Genomic DNA, 13,500 nt, shown 5'->3' on the forward strand with positions numbered 1-13,500 from the left:
ATCACCGAAGAAGACAGCATTTTATGCTGGGTGCAAGTTTGATTATTCTACGCAAAGGTTGTTGCCAGACACTGGTTGAACTCTACCAGGGCCATCAAGGGTTGTCTAAAATAAAGATGTTGATAAAAGGTTATGTCTGGTGGCCAGGAATGGATGCAGACATAGCCACATTAGTAGGGCAATGCCCATGTGCCAACAAGGACAAAAACGACCACCAGCAACTCCCTCACATTTGTGGGTATGGCTGAGTAAACCCCGGAGGTGGTTACATGTCAAACTGTGTTGGCTCTTTCATAGGCTCAAAGTTCTTGGTCATTGTGAACACCCAGTCAAAGTGGTTGGATGTGCGTAGAGTTCATTCGGAAAATAGAGTCAACGATAAAAAAGCTGCAAGTATCTTTTGCAATTCAGGGGCTCCCTTGTAGGTGTTGTTCACAGACAACGGGCCATCATTTATCAGCAAGGAATTAAAGTATTTCGTAAAGTCGATTTGCTTTCATCCTGTGAGGAGAGCTCCATAGCATACTTCGTCCAGTGGTCTGGCAGAAAGAGCTGACCAAACTTGGAAGGCAGGCTTAAAGATACCAAACTGTCCCGGTATCTCTTTGACTATAAGATCACCCCTCACGCAACTGTAAGGAAAGCTCTAACCGTATTGTTAATGGAGAGAAGACTCTACACCAGGTTGAACCTGATTTTCCTGGACCTGCGGAGGAGGGTGAAACAGCATCAGGAATGCCAATACTGGGCAAAAGACTCTAAGTGAGAAAGGTACTTTACTTCAGGGACAAAGTTTGGTGTCGAAACCATGAAAATGGACATGTATGGGTAAGAGACATGGTCAACACGAGGTTAGGTCCAATGCCGTAGAATGTTTGACAGGTGAGGTGGTCCTGAACAAGCATGTGGACAACATGAAAGCAAAATTACAAATGGGGCAGGAACAAAACTATCCAGAACACAAAAGACAGTTGGACTCCAAAGGTTCTCCCCCACTGTTTAGTATTGAAGAAACCTTGAAATCTGATTTTGCAGCCTTGACCCCTTTACTGCTTGAAGATGATGATAATTCTTCTCAGATGCTCTGGATGGGTTACAGTTCAGTACACACCACCAATACCTGAGGCTGAGTTAGAGGAACTGGACTCGGTGTGAAAACAGGGCGAAGGTGAGTACTACAGATGCTGGAAATCAGAGTCAAGAGTGTGGTGTTAGAAAAACACAGCAGGTCAGGCAGCATCCGGCATCAGGAGCATGAGTGTCAACGTTTTGGGCAAAAGCCCTTCATCAGGAGAGGATACAAAAGAAAGAAAAGGCCTTTGTCCTCGGACTTAGAATGGGAGGGATGCAATGATTGTAACAAGGTCGGCTAGGTCAACCTCATAGAAGTTGAGTTCCCTGACTGGGGACTGTAAATCTGATCTAATCTGGGAGCTATGGCTGACAGATATAAGCAGGAGTGTCAGAGGTACTGTTCACTCTGCGTGCTGGCTCTGAGAAAGCTGAATCGGTGTCAAGTACTATGAATGTGTAGGTAAAATTAAAAATCATACAACATCAGTTTATAGTCCGATAGATTTATTTGGAAGCACAAGTTTTTGGACGCTGCTCCTTTATCAGTAGTTGAGATAACCTGGTCTTGTGTGATTTTTAACTTTTTTTAATTCCCAGTCCAACAGCGGCATCTCCAAATCATGTGTAGATAAAGGATGACTTAGTGACAGGATACCTGCCTCTCTGGAATTATTTCTCTCTCCCTCTAACGAGAGAGCTGGCTTATCATCCTCGAGATCTATATGATTTTACATAGCAATGCACGATGTACTCTATTTTAGCTCACATCTGAGCAAATAGTGATCAACATAAAATGGACAAAAGATCTGTATTAAATTGTGTGGAATGTCATTTAAAATTGAAAGAACATTGTATGCTTGGAAACACTTTAAAGCAAGCAGTTTTCACGTTCTGGTTTCAGGTTGCAAGAGTGCATTGCTAAAAGTTAGATCTCTTCTTTTAGCTGAAACCACAAGAAGGACACTTAAATCTTATTATACTAACCTGTTGTAAGTGAAGTTATTAATAATCTTGACATGACTATCAATGCAAGGAAATATATTGAAAATGAACATTTAATTTGCAGTTTCATAGATTTGAACATTTATAGATTAGTTTTGATCAATTAGCTACCTTAAGTTATCAATTAACCCCGCTGCCCCATGGCCCAATATTTCAACTCCCCCTCCCACTCTGCCGAGGACACGCAGGTCCTGGGCCTCCTCCATTGCCATTCCCTCACCACCCAACGCCTGGAGGAAGAACGCCTCATCTTCCGCCTCGGAACACTTCAACCCCAGGGCATCAATGTGGACATCAACAGTTTCCTCATTCCCTCTCTCGCACCCCCCCCCCCCCCCCCCCATCTTACCTCAGTTCCAACCTTACAGCTCAGCACTGTCCTCATGACCTGTCCTACCTGCCAATCTCCCTTCCCATCTATTCACTCCACCCTCCTCTCTGACCTATCACCTCCATCCCCACCCCCATTCACCTATTGTACTCTTTGCTACCTCTTCCTCAGTCCCAACCCCCACCCCATTTATCTCTCCACCCTGGAGGCTGCCTGCCTCTATTCCTGATGAAGGGCTTTTTCTCGAAACGTCGATCTTCCTGCTCCTTGGATGCTGCCTGACCTGCTGTGCTTTTCCAGCACCACTCTGGTCTAAACACTACCTTAAGTTATTATACTACTTCACTGATGTGATGTTTCAAAAGGGGTATTGATTTCATAATTAGCAATTCTTTTGACCCTTCGTTCATTGTGAATGATGTAAATAAAACTGACTGAACTTTGGAACTTCGAGTATTTAAAGGTTATGAGACAGAAAGAAGGCAATTTACATTGGTTTACATTATTTCAGAAAAATCCAACTATTTTATCAATTTCAGAAACCGTTTTTGTGGTTCTGGAGTAATTGCTACAGGCATTACAGCTCTCTCTCTCTGCGAGCTGTCACCAGGCCAGATATCCAGCAATACACCAAAATGGGGAAGTCTGGTATCAACTGATTCTGTCAACTTGAATGAGAAAGCCCAAATGTGGTTTAGAGAAAGAGAAGATGTTTTCATGTCTTATGGCCTGGCGTGGAGTGTCTGTCAAAACATTAAAGCAGAAGTATCAACTTGTCTGTAAAAAGCTGGCATTCTACAAATTGACTGGAATTGTATTTAGGTACTTAGCAGAAAGCGTAAATTGTTGTAATTCTGCTAGGAAAAATGATGAGCTGTGCATTTGGCAAACAATGAGCTGTAGTACTCAAATGTTAAACAAGTAGAATATCATTTCTGGAACTGTTACCTTTTGAGTTGATCTTGTTCCTACCAAGAGCGTCGATGGTTAATTATCTTACAGAAGTTGGTGTAGAGCAGCATCCAGTACAAGCACAGGCATGAAAATTTAAAGAGACAGTGGATTGATTTGATTTGGGCATGAATTTTTTTGCATCAAATTCAGAATATCCCGTGGTTAAATGTTTAAATTCCCTTCTTTAAGGATTAAAATCCTTGCTGGTTTGTAGATGTTAGTCTTTGCACCCTGCCATCTTTGCTAAGAGAGTAGCACTTGGCCTTATTCCAGGTCTCCACCTCTTGCTGCTGTTAAACTGGAAGCTTTTGAGGTGTCTGATTACAGCATGACCTGAGTTAGTTTCCCCTGTTGAAGAGTGGTTAGTGCTTCCTTGCTACACTTTAACTTTCGTCCTCGAACAATTTGACTGTTGAAGATGCTTTGTGGTTTTAGGTCCACGCATTTCTTGCATCCTTGTTCCCAAAAATGAACAAGGTCATTTTGCTGCCAGCATAACATTTCATACCATATTTACTATTGCATTGTGCATTTCTTTATCCACAAGTGAGCGAGAAACATAATCAGAGTGAAGTGAATGGAATGGGTTGACATGTTTTGGACACATTATAAAAAATTGTCTAGATTGTGGACATGGCTCAGTAGAACTTGCAGTTCTGATCTGATGATTAAATGTTATATTTGGATATATGTATTTCATGCAGATTAAATTACTCATAAACTAATTAGTGAGTCACTAGGGTGAATATTTTACATTTGTAGCCATTGTTTACAATCAGATTATCTATGAGCCCAGCAGAATACTGTGTACATGCATACAATATTTGCAAGTGTCAATTGTGGGCCTGAATGTGGATAAATATAAGGTGCACACTTTTCTAAAATACTTCGAGTCATAACCAGTCTCTTTAAATTTTCCATGTCCTTAATTTCTGCCCACAAAAGGAGCAGAATGAGATGATGAAAAGTTCGATTGTGAAGGAAGAGGCAGTGCCGCCACATGCTTGCTTCGCTTTTAATCTTACTCCAGAAATCATAGAAGCAGGAGTGGAAACACTTTGTTATCACTCTAGGCCCTACTCCAATCCACATCTTCAGCCCTCATTAGTGGGGGGGTTACGGGGAAGATGCTGATGATTGTGACAATGTCACTAAAATTGTGATCAACTACTAATAAGGCTAGGAGAAAATTACTGCAGATGCTGGAATCTACTGAAAAGAACCAATGAAGAGTCATTTGACTCGAAATGTTAGCTTGCTCTCTTTCTCTCTATGGATGTTGTCTGACCTGCTGTGATCACCATCATTGGTTGTTTTCAGGCTAAGGCTAATGTTGTGGTGACTCTAGTTCAAATTCCACTATGACATTTGTTAGAATTCAGTTAATCACATCTGGAATTAAAAACTACCCTCAGTAATGATAACTGTGAAAGTATCTATGATGTCTTAAACTCAAGTTATTTAGGGAAAAAAATCTTATGTCCTAACCTGAACTCATCCAGATGTGGCACGAGTGCAATTAGGAATAGGCAGCAAACATTGGCATTGCCAACAATGCCCATGACACTTGAAAGACTGAACATAAAATGACACTGAGGTCAATTGTTGCATCTTGGACTAGAAATCAAATGCAGCACCTTCTGCAAACCTGAAAGTCAGAATCCCTGGAAACTATGCTGAGAGAGCAGACGAGTTGGGATGGCCCTTGCCAATGCAGAGAGGGTTCAGGGAGGAGATTGACTGACTGACTGACTCAATCGGAACCTCCTTCCTGGTTGAGAAGGCCTCGATTTGACCAAGAGAAAGCTTTCCCCTGGTCCGGAGACTCATGAATCAGATGGACAAAAACAGAAGAGAATCCAGAGTCTATGTAACCGAACAATGTATTCCAAAACCATAACTACTGGAGGGATGGGAAATGCTTCCCATTATATCGTCCTTGTTTCATTTGCAAACTCACAAGGGAGCTAGACAGAGAAGATTGGGAGAAACTGTTCCCACTCGTAAAAGGCATGAGAACACGAGGGATGTAGATTTAAACTGCAAGTGAAGCAAGGGCGATGAGAGGAAAATCTTTCTCACTCAGTGAGTGATCCAGGTGTGAAATGCACTGCCTGGAAATGGGTTGGGTGGGAGCAAGTTCAAGGATTGGAGGATTTGAGCTATATGGAGAGGCTGGAGATATTTTCCCTGCAGCGTCGGAGGCTGAGGGGTGACCTTACAGAGATTTATCAAAGCACGCGTGGCATGGATAGGTTAAATAGGCAAGGCAAGATTAGAGTGGTGCTGGAAAAGTACAGCAGGTCAAGCAGCATACGAGGAGCAGGAAAATCCAACATTTCGGGCAAAAGCCCTTCACTCATTCATTCCTGATGAAGGGCTTTTTCCCGAAAATGTTGATTTTCCTGATCCTCGGATGCTGCCTGACCTGCTGTGCTTTTGCAGTACCACTCTGCCTTGACTCTAATATCCAGCATCTGCAGTACCCACTTCTGCCTAAACAAGCAAGGCCCTTTCCCCGAGGTACAGGAGTCCAAAACTTGAGGGCATAGGTTTAGGGTGAGAGGGGAAAGATTTAAAAGGGACCTGACGGACAACATTTTCATGGAGGGTGGTGTGTGTATGGAATGAGCTGCCAGAGGAATTGGTAGAGGCTGGTACAATATTAGCATTTAAAAGGCATCTGGATAGGTATATGGATAGGAAGGGGTTAGAAGGATATGGGCCAAATGCTGGCAAATGGGACTAGATTAACTTAGGATATCTGCTTGGCATAGACGAGTTGGAGTGAAGGGTCTGTTTCCATGCTGTGCATCTTTGTAACTATAATTTCAGATGATTTCCATTGAGTGGTCAGATCTTGTGGATACAATCTTTGCAAATACACTCCCATTGTTATTCCTGTTGGAATACATCAATTCCACTCCCCCACCTATAAGTACTGTAATGTTTCAAGAAATTCACTGGATTTTAATTTTTGTTTTGTAGTTCGTGTTTCTATGTATCTGTAACAAAAGATGGCTTGCATTATGCAAGACTGCTATTCAGACTTGCAGTTCAAATGACTTTATGCTATGAGGCTTAGCGTAACATGAAATCCTTCATTGCTTATGCTCGAAACGTCGAATTCTCTATTCCTGAGATGCTGCCTAACCTGCTGTGCTTTGACCAGCAACACATTTGCAGTTGCGTTGCTACCATACTAACAATATATTCCAAACTAACAATTGGAATGAAAACACATGTAATTTACTTTTTAAAAGCAGAACTACGAAATAACATACAGTGCTTACTGTTACAGAATTAAAAACACTCTGATGTGCATATGTCATTATTTCTGTGATGATAGTTGGTCGAAATTTGAGCTTTCAAAAGCTGAAAATAGAATAATGATTTTTGGATATAATTTTGTAACATTAATAGTACAGGTTAACAATATTAATATAAAAGTTACTTCTGCTATGTATTACAATTTATATTCGATGTGAAACCATGAAGGTGCAGAAAGGTGATGGTACAGAGGATCAAATTGTTTCAGAATTTTACATTATTACGAATTGCATTTCTGTTTAAAATGATTCGGGAGCAGTTTACTAGATAACTGGCTGAAAAGTGGTGTTTCCAGAATAAGTTGAGCTCATACCGTCACAGTTTACAAAGGAAGCCGGATGAACAGTAATAATGTTGTAAATGGTCATTACTTGGCACCCTGGGATGTTATAATTAAATGACAGGTGTAATGACAACTGTTATTAGCTACACTTCTTATTGAAAAAGCCATGTACTTGAGCAGTAGAAATAATCTTTTATATTTGTTTTCTTGATGGACCTAAAGATAAATTTGCAAGTGAAAATGCAACAGTAAATGTGCTAAATTTGCATAATTACTGCCTGACCTTTTAAACAGCGCAGTAACTGCATTAGATTAAGGGTATAATTAGAAGCTGAAAGGTCTGAAGGTGGATAAATCACCCAGACCGAAGGATTACCTCCCAGAGTTCTGAAGGAGAGAGCTGAGGTGATTGTAGAGGCATTGGTGATCTTTCAGGAATCATTGAAGTTAGGGGAGGTCCCAGAGAAATGAAAAATGGCTAATGTAACAACCTTATTTAAGTAGGGAAGAAAGCGGAAGACAGGAAACTACAGGCTGGTTAGCTTGCCCTTGATTGTTGGTAAGACTTTAGAGTCTATTCTTAAGAATGAATTTGCAGAGTCCTTGGAACTGAATGATAAAATAGATGAGTCAGGACAGTTTTGTCGAGGAGAGGTCATGTCTGACAAATCTGTTACAGTTCTTTGAGGAAATAACTAACCGCTTAGGCAAAGGAGAGCCATTGGACATGATGATTTTTATTTCCAGAAGGCCTTTGACAAGATGCCGCACAGGAGGTTGCTAAGTACGAAAAGAGTCCATGGTATTAACCCCTTCTCCTGTGACTTTTTTTGAAGAAAACGTTTCATTTTCAGACGAATTTTTGTATTGCTTTATTTTATAGTATTTTTAATGCTTGAACTCTCATCTATGTATCCAAGCTTCTAATAGAAGGTTCAAATTCATTGTCATCTTCTGAGCTTGACATCTGGGCGTAATTTGTAAAAAAAAACAGAAAAAAACCGAATGACAGTGTATGCCCAAAAGCAGTGCATCGACACTTCTTGTAATGCCTGAGGCGGAAGAGACACAGCTACCAGATGTATGAATCACCGAGTGTACTCGTTTCTAGCTGAGAAGGGCCCAGAAATGCCGAGAATTGACGTATAAACACGTCTGTGGCTGTTTTTGAAATTATATGTTTTGAACGAGTTTACTCGGCACACTCTGAAAAAGACACATTGGGTGAGGACAAGTTAACTCGTCTTTGCCGGGTAAGGGGTTAAGGGCAAAGTACTGGCATTGATAGAGGATTGACTGACCTGACAGAAGGGATAAAATGAAAATAAATGGGTCTTTTACAGGAGGCATCCAGTGACTAGTGGAGCTCCGCAGAGATCCGTGTTGAGACTACAAACGTTAATGATCTGTATGAAGGAACTGACGGCATTGTTGCTGAGTTTGCAAATGACACAAAGATTGGTGGACAAATAGGGTATTGAGGAGGAGGGGAGGCTGTAGAAGGATTTGGATAAGCTAGGTGAATGTGCAAAGAAGTGGAAAATTGAATAAGATATGGGAAAGTGTGAGCTTGTGCATTTCGGTATGAAGATTAGAGGCATTTGCTGAACTGGATAAGGCTTTGGAAATCTGGAGCACAAAGGGACTTGAGAGTCCTGGTCCAAGATACTCTTAAGGCTAACATGCTCGTTCAATTGGCAGTTAGGAAAGCAAATGCAATGTTAGTATTCATTTCAAGAGAGCTAGAATGCAAGAGCAGAGATGTACTATTCAAGCTGTGTAAAACTCTGGTCAGACTGAATATTGGGCAGTTTTGTACTCTTTATCTAAGGAAGGATGGGCTGATGTTGGAGGGAGTGCAGAGGAGGTTCTTAAGAATAATCCCAGGGATGGTGTGTCAAATGAAGGGTGATTGAGGACTCTGGGTATGTACTTAATGGATTTTAGAAAGATAAGGGGGATCTGATTGAACAGAATGCTGAAAGGTCTGAATACAACGGACATGAAGAAGATGTTTCCACGAGAGACTTGGGCCTGAGGAGGAATTTCTCAGATGGTGCTTAATCTGTGGAACACATTGCTGCAGAAGTTTGGAGGCCATGTTATTGAGTGTATTTAAGACAAAGGTAGGTAGGTTCTTGACTGGTAAGGGTATCTAGAGTTATGGACAGATGGTAGAAAAATGGGGTTGAGAAACACATCAATCATGATCGAATGGTGGAGCAGACTCAATGGGCTGAATCAACTAGGAGAAAGTGAGGACTGCAGATGCTGGAGAACCCACTGGTCCTCCCCTACCACCCCACCAACCTCCAGATACGTCATATCATCCTTCGTCATTTCCGCCACCTCCAAACAGACCCCACCGCCAAGAATATATTTCCCTCCCCTCCCCTATCCGGAAAGACCACTCCCTCCGCGACTCCCTCGCCAGGTCCACACCAACCCAACCTCCACTCCTGGCACCTTCCCCTGCAACCGCAAGAAACGCAAAACTTGCGCCCACACCTCCCCCTTCACTTCCCTCCAAGGCCCCAAGGGATCTTCCATATCCGTCACAAATTCACCTGCACCTCCACACACATCATTTGCTGCATCCGCTGCACCCGACGTGGCCTCCTCTACATTGGGGAGATAGGCCGCATACTTGCGGAACATTTCAGAGAACACCTCTGGGACACCCGTACCAACCAACCAAACTGCCCTGTGCTGAACAGTTTAACTCCCCCCTCCCACTCCACCAAGGACATGCAGGTCCTTGGCCTCCTCCATCCCCAGACCATAGCAACACGGCGCCTGGAGGAAGAGCGCCTCATCTTCCGCCTAGGAACCCTCCAACCACAAGGGATGAATGCAGATTTCTCCAGCTTCCTCATTTCCCCTCCCCCCACCTTATCTCAGTCCCAATCCTCAGACTCAGCACCGCCTTCTGACCTGCAGTCTTCTTCCCGACCTCTCCGTGCCACCCCCTCTCTGGCCTATCACCGTCACCTCAACCTCCTTCCACCTATTGCATTCCCAACGCTCCTCCTCCAAGTGTCTCCTCCTTACCTTTTATCTTAGCCTGCTTGGCACACCACCTCATTCCTGAAGAAGGGCTTATGCCCGAAACGTCGATTCTCCTGCTCCTTGAATGCTGCCTGACCCTCAATGGGCTGAATGAACTAACTCAGCTTTTACAGCTTATGGCCTTTGAAAACTGTTAGATTAGGTGTACTTACACCTTTATAAAAAGAGTAAACTTTGCAACTGGTTGGTCATTTCCTTGTTTTGTGATATAATTACATAAAATAATGTGTAAGGACATTTTCTCTCCAATACAGTGCAGGAATTCTATGCTAGTTAAGAAAGTGTTTTAGAAACTCAAGGTTCGTTGAAAATTCACGAGTTAAACTTTACAGTGATGCTAAATTAAATGGATACATAAGGGATTTGGGGCACTGTAAATAATAGATGGATATAGCTCTTCAGAGGAGTTATTTTGAAATGGTGATTGTATTTGACATTTACATTGACTGAGGCCTCTCAAAGTAAATAAGATTGATCAAGGCAGAGTGGTAGATTTAGTGGTAGTAGTCAATATGGACTTTAGCAAGATGTTCAACAAGGTTCTGCATGGCAGACTGGTTAGCAAAGTTAGATTGCATGGAATCCAGGGGGAGGTGGCTAATTTGATACAAAATTGTGCGACAAGGATCTGTGCTGGGTCCACTACTACTTGTTTATGTGAATGATTTGAACATGTATATAGGAGGTATGGTTAGTAAGTTTGCAGATGACACCAAAATTGGTGATTAATGGACAGTGAAGAAGGTTACCTCACAGTACAATGGGACCTTGATCATATGGGTCAGTGATCTGAGGTGGGTCAGATGGAGTTTAATTTAGATAAATATGAGATGTTGCATTTTGGCAAGGTAAACCAGGGACAGGACTTGTACAGCTAATGGTAGGATCCTGGGAGTGTTGCCAAATAGAGAGACCTGGTGTGCAGGCGCTCAGTTCCTTTGAAAGTGGAGTTGCAGGTATACAGGGTGTAAAGAATGCATTTGGTCATGCTCACCTTCATTGGTCAGTGCATTGAGGGTTGGAGTTGGAATATAATTTTGCCACTATACAGGACATTGGTAAGGCTACTTTTAGAATACTGCATTCGATTCTGGTCTTCTTCTGCTAGAGGGAGGATGATGTTAAACTTGAAAGGGTTCAGAAAAGATTGACAAGGATATTGCCGGATTTGGAGGATTTGAGCTACAGGGAGAGGCTGAATACGCTGGGGCCTTTTCCTTGGAACATCAGAGGCTGAGGGGTGACCTTTATAAAAGTTTATAAAGTCATGAGGGGCATAGAGTAAATAGTCAAGATTTTTCACCAGGGTCAGGGAGTCGAAAACTAGAAGGCATAGGTTTAAGGTGAGAAGGGACCTGAAGGGTAATTTTTTCATGCAGAAGGTGGTGTGTGCATGGAATGAGATGTCTGAGGAAGTGGTAAAGGTGATTATAATATAACAGTTGAAACGCAATTGTACAAGTACAGGGATAAGAAAGGTTTAGAAGGATTTAAGCCAAATGATGGCAAATGAGACAAGATCAATTTAGGATATCTGATTAGTGCAATTTACATCATTGGAAACATTCAGCAGGTCTGGTAGCATCTGAGGAGAGAAAGCAGAATTAATGTTTCGGGTCCAGTGACCTTTCTTCAGAACTGATTGGAGCTAGGCAAAAGTTGGTAAATATGCCAGTCAAGGGGGAGGGGGAAGGACTAAACAGTAGGTGGAGATGGAGCCCAAAGAGAAAAACAGTTGGGCAAACAAAGAAAGGGGTAAAGGTCATCCTGGGAGAATACATATCTGCTAATGGGGACCATTAATGGTTGATAATGGGTTGTTAATGGTACCAGCCTATGCGATGACAAGGCCTGGTATGTGGTGATTGGGGTAAAGAAAAGGGAGAAGTGTTCAGGCTCTAAAATTATGGAACTCAATGTTGAGTCCAGAAGGTTGCAGGTTTTCCAAGCAGAAAAATAAGTATTTCTTCCAGCTTGTGCTGAGCTTTGCTGGAGCACTGTAGCAAGCTCAAGACAGAGGTTGGCCAGTAAACACTGTGTGACCAGTTGAAATGGCAGGAAAATGGGAGCTTGGTCATTTATGCAGACAGAATGTAGGTGTTCTGCAAAGCGGTTGCCCAGTCTGTGCTTCCTCTCCATAGGGTAGAGGAGACCACGTTGTGAGCAGCAAATATAATGGATTAGATTGAGTGAAGTGCAGGTAAATTGCTGTTTCACCTCGAAGGTGCGCCTTTGATAGTAAGGTGGGAGGAAGCAAACGGGCAGGTTTTTTTATTTATTAATTTTTGTGGGATGAGGGCGTCATTTATTGTTCCTAGTTGCCCTTGAGAAGGTGGTGGTGAGCTGCTGCCTTGAGTTGCTGCTGTAGTCCACTTGCTGTGAGTTGACCCACAATGCCATTAGGGAAGAACTTTCAGGATTTTGATCCAGTGACAGTGAAGGAACAGCAGTACAGGTTGTTCTGCTACGATGCGACAGTTGTGTTCCTCTGTGACCTGTGCTATAGAAAATCACAGTATGGAAAACCACAGTAGAAAATCGTGCTGTAGAAGATTGTTAATAGAAAATCACTATACACCTGTTCTATAAAAAGTTTACATTATCCAAACGGGTCCATAATTTGCTAATCACTTTATAGCTAATTCACACTGACATAATACGCATTATAGAAGAATGACGTTATAAAGGGTGACCCCTGTATCTGCGGGTCTGGTTACCACGGTTTCAGTTACCTGCTGTTTACCACAGCCCGAACACACAAAAGGGAACATTCCATAACCAGGGACCAGGAGGCTGCTGGGAAAGTACATTGCCCATTTAAATGAATGGGTTCACACCTATCTACAGTTTCAAGCTTTTACGGTATGTCATGGAATGTATGCCCTGCAGATATGAGATGGGGGACTACTGTGTTTCAAAGTCAAGATGATGAGTTGCTTGGAGGGGAACTTGAAGGTGGTGGTGTTCCCATGTATGTGTTGCCCTCATCCTTCTTGATGGAAGTGGTCGTGGGTTTGGAAGGTGCTGTCTGAGGATCTTTTGGTGAATTTCTGCAGTGCACCTTGTAGATGGTACACATTGCTGTTACTGAGCATCATTGGTGGAGAGAGTGATTGTTTGTGGGTACAGTACCAATCAAATAGGCTGTTTTGTCCTGGATGGTGTCAGGCCTCTTGAGTGTTATTGGGGTTGTACTCCTCCAGACAAGTAGGGAGTATTCCATCACACTCTTGACTTGTGCTTTTGTAGATGGTGGACAGGCTTTCAGGTATCAGTAGGCGAGTTATTCAATGCAGTATTCCTAGCTTCTGACCCGCTCTTGTAGCCACTGTGTATATGTTATAGAGTCATAGAGATGTACAACTCAGAAACAGACCTTTTGGTCTAACTCGTCCATGCTGACCAGATATCTCAACCTAATCTAGTCCCATTTGCCAGCACTTGGCCCATATCCCTC

The 13,500-nt window shown here is 42.5% G+C and overlaps 1 protein-coding gene across 9 annotated transcripts in view; it reads left to right on the forward strand.

Moving 5' to 3' along the window:
• Positions 1 to 13,500, forward strand: part of fbrsl1 (fibrosin-like 1) — a 1,050,756-nt gene that overhangs the window by 344,550 nt on the left and 692,706 nt on the right. Inside the window, exon 1 of one of the 9 annotated variants that reach the window (XM_060843397.1) lies at positions 1,151 to 1,168. The exons of the other annotated variants lie outside the window; for them this stretch is intronic. The gene's annotated coding sequence lies outside the window, so the exon portion shown is untranslated. Of the gene's footprint in view, positions 1 to 1,150; positions 1,169 to 13,500 lie in introns of those variants that run through there. 9 annotated transcript variants of the gene reach the window in all.

Source organism: Hemiscyllium ocellatum, chromosome 24, assembly GCF_020745735.1.
Source record: "Hemiscyllium ocellatum isolate sHemOce1 chromosome 24, sHemOce1.pat.X.cur, whole genome shotgun sequence".
Taxonomy (NCBI): Eukaryota; Metazoa; Chordata; class Chondrichthyes; order Orectolobiformes; family Hemiscylliidae; genus Hemiscyllium; species Hemiscyllium ocellatum.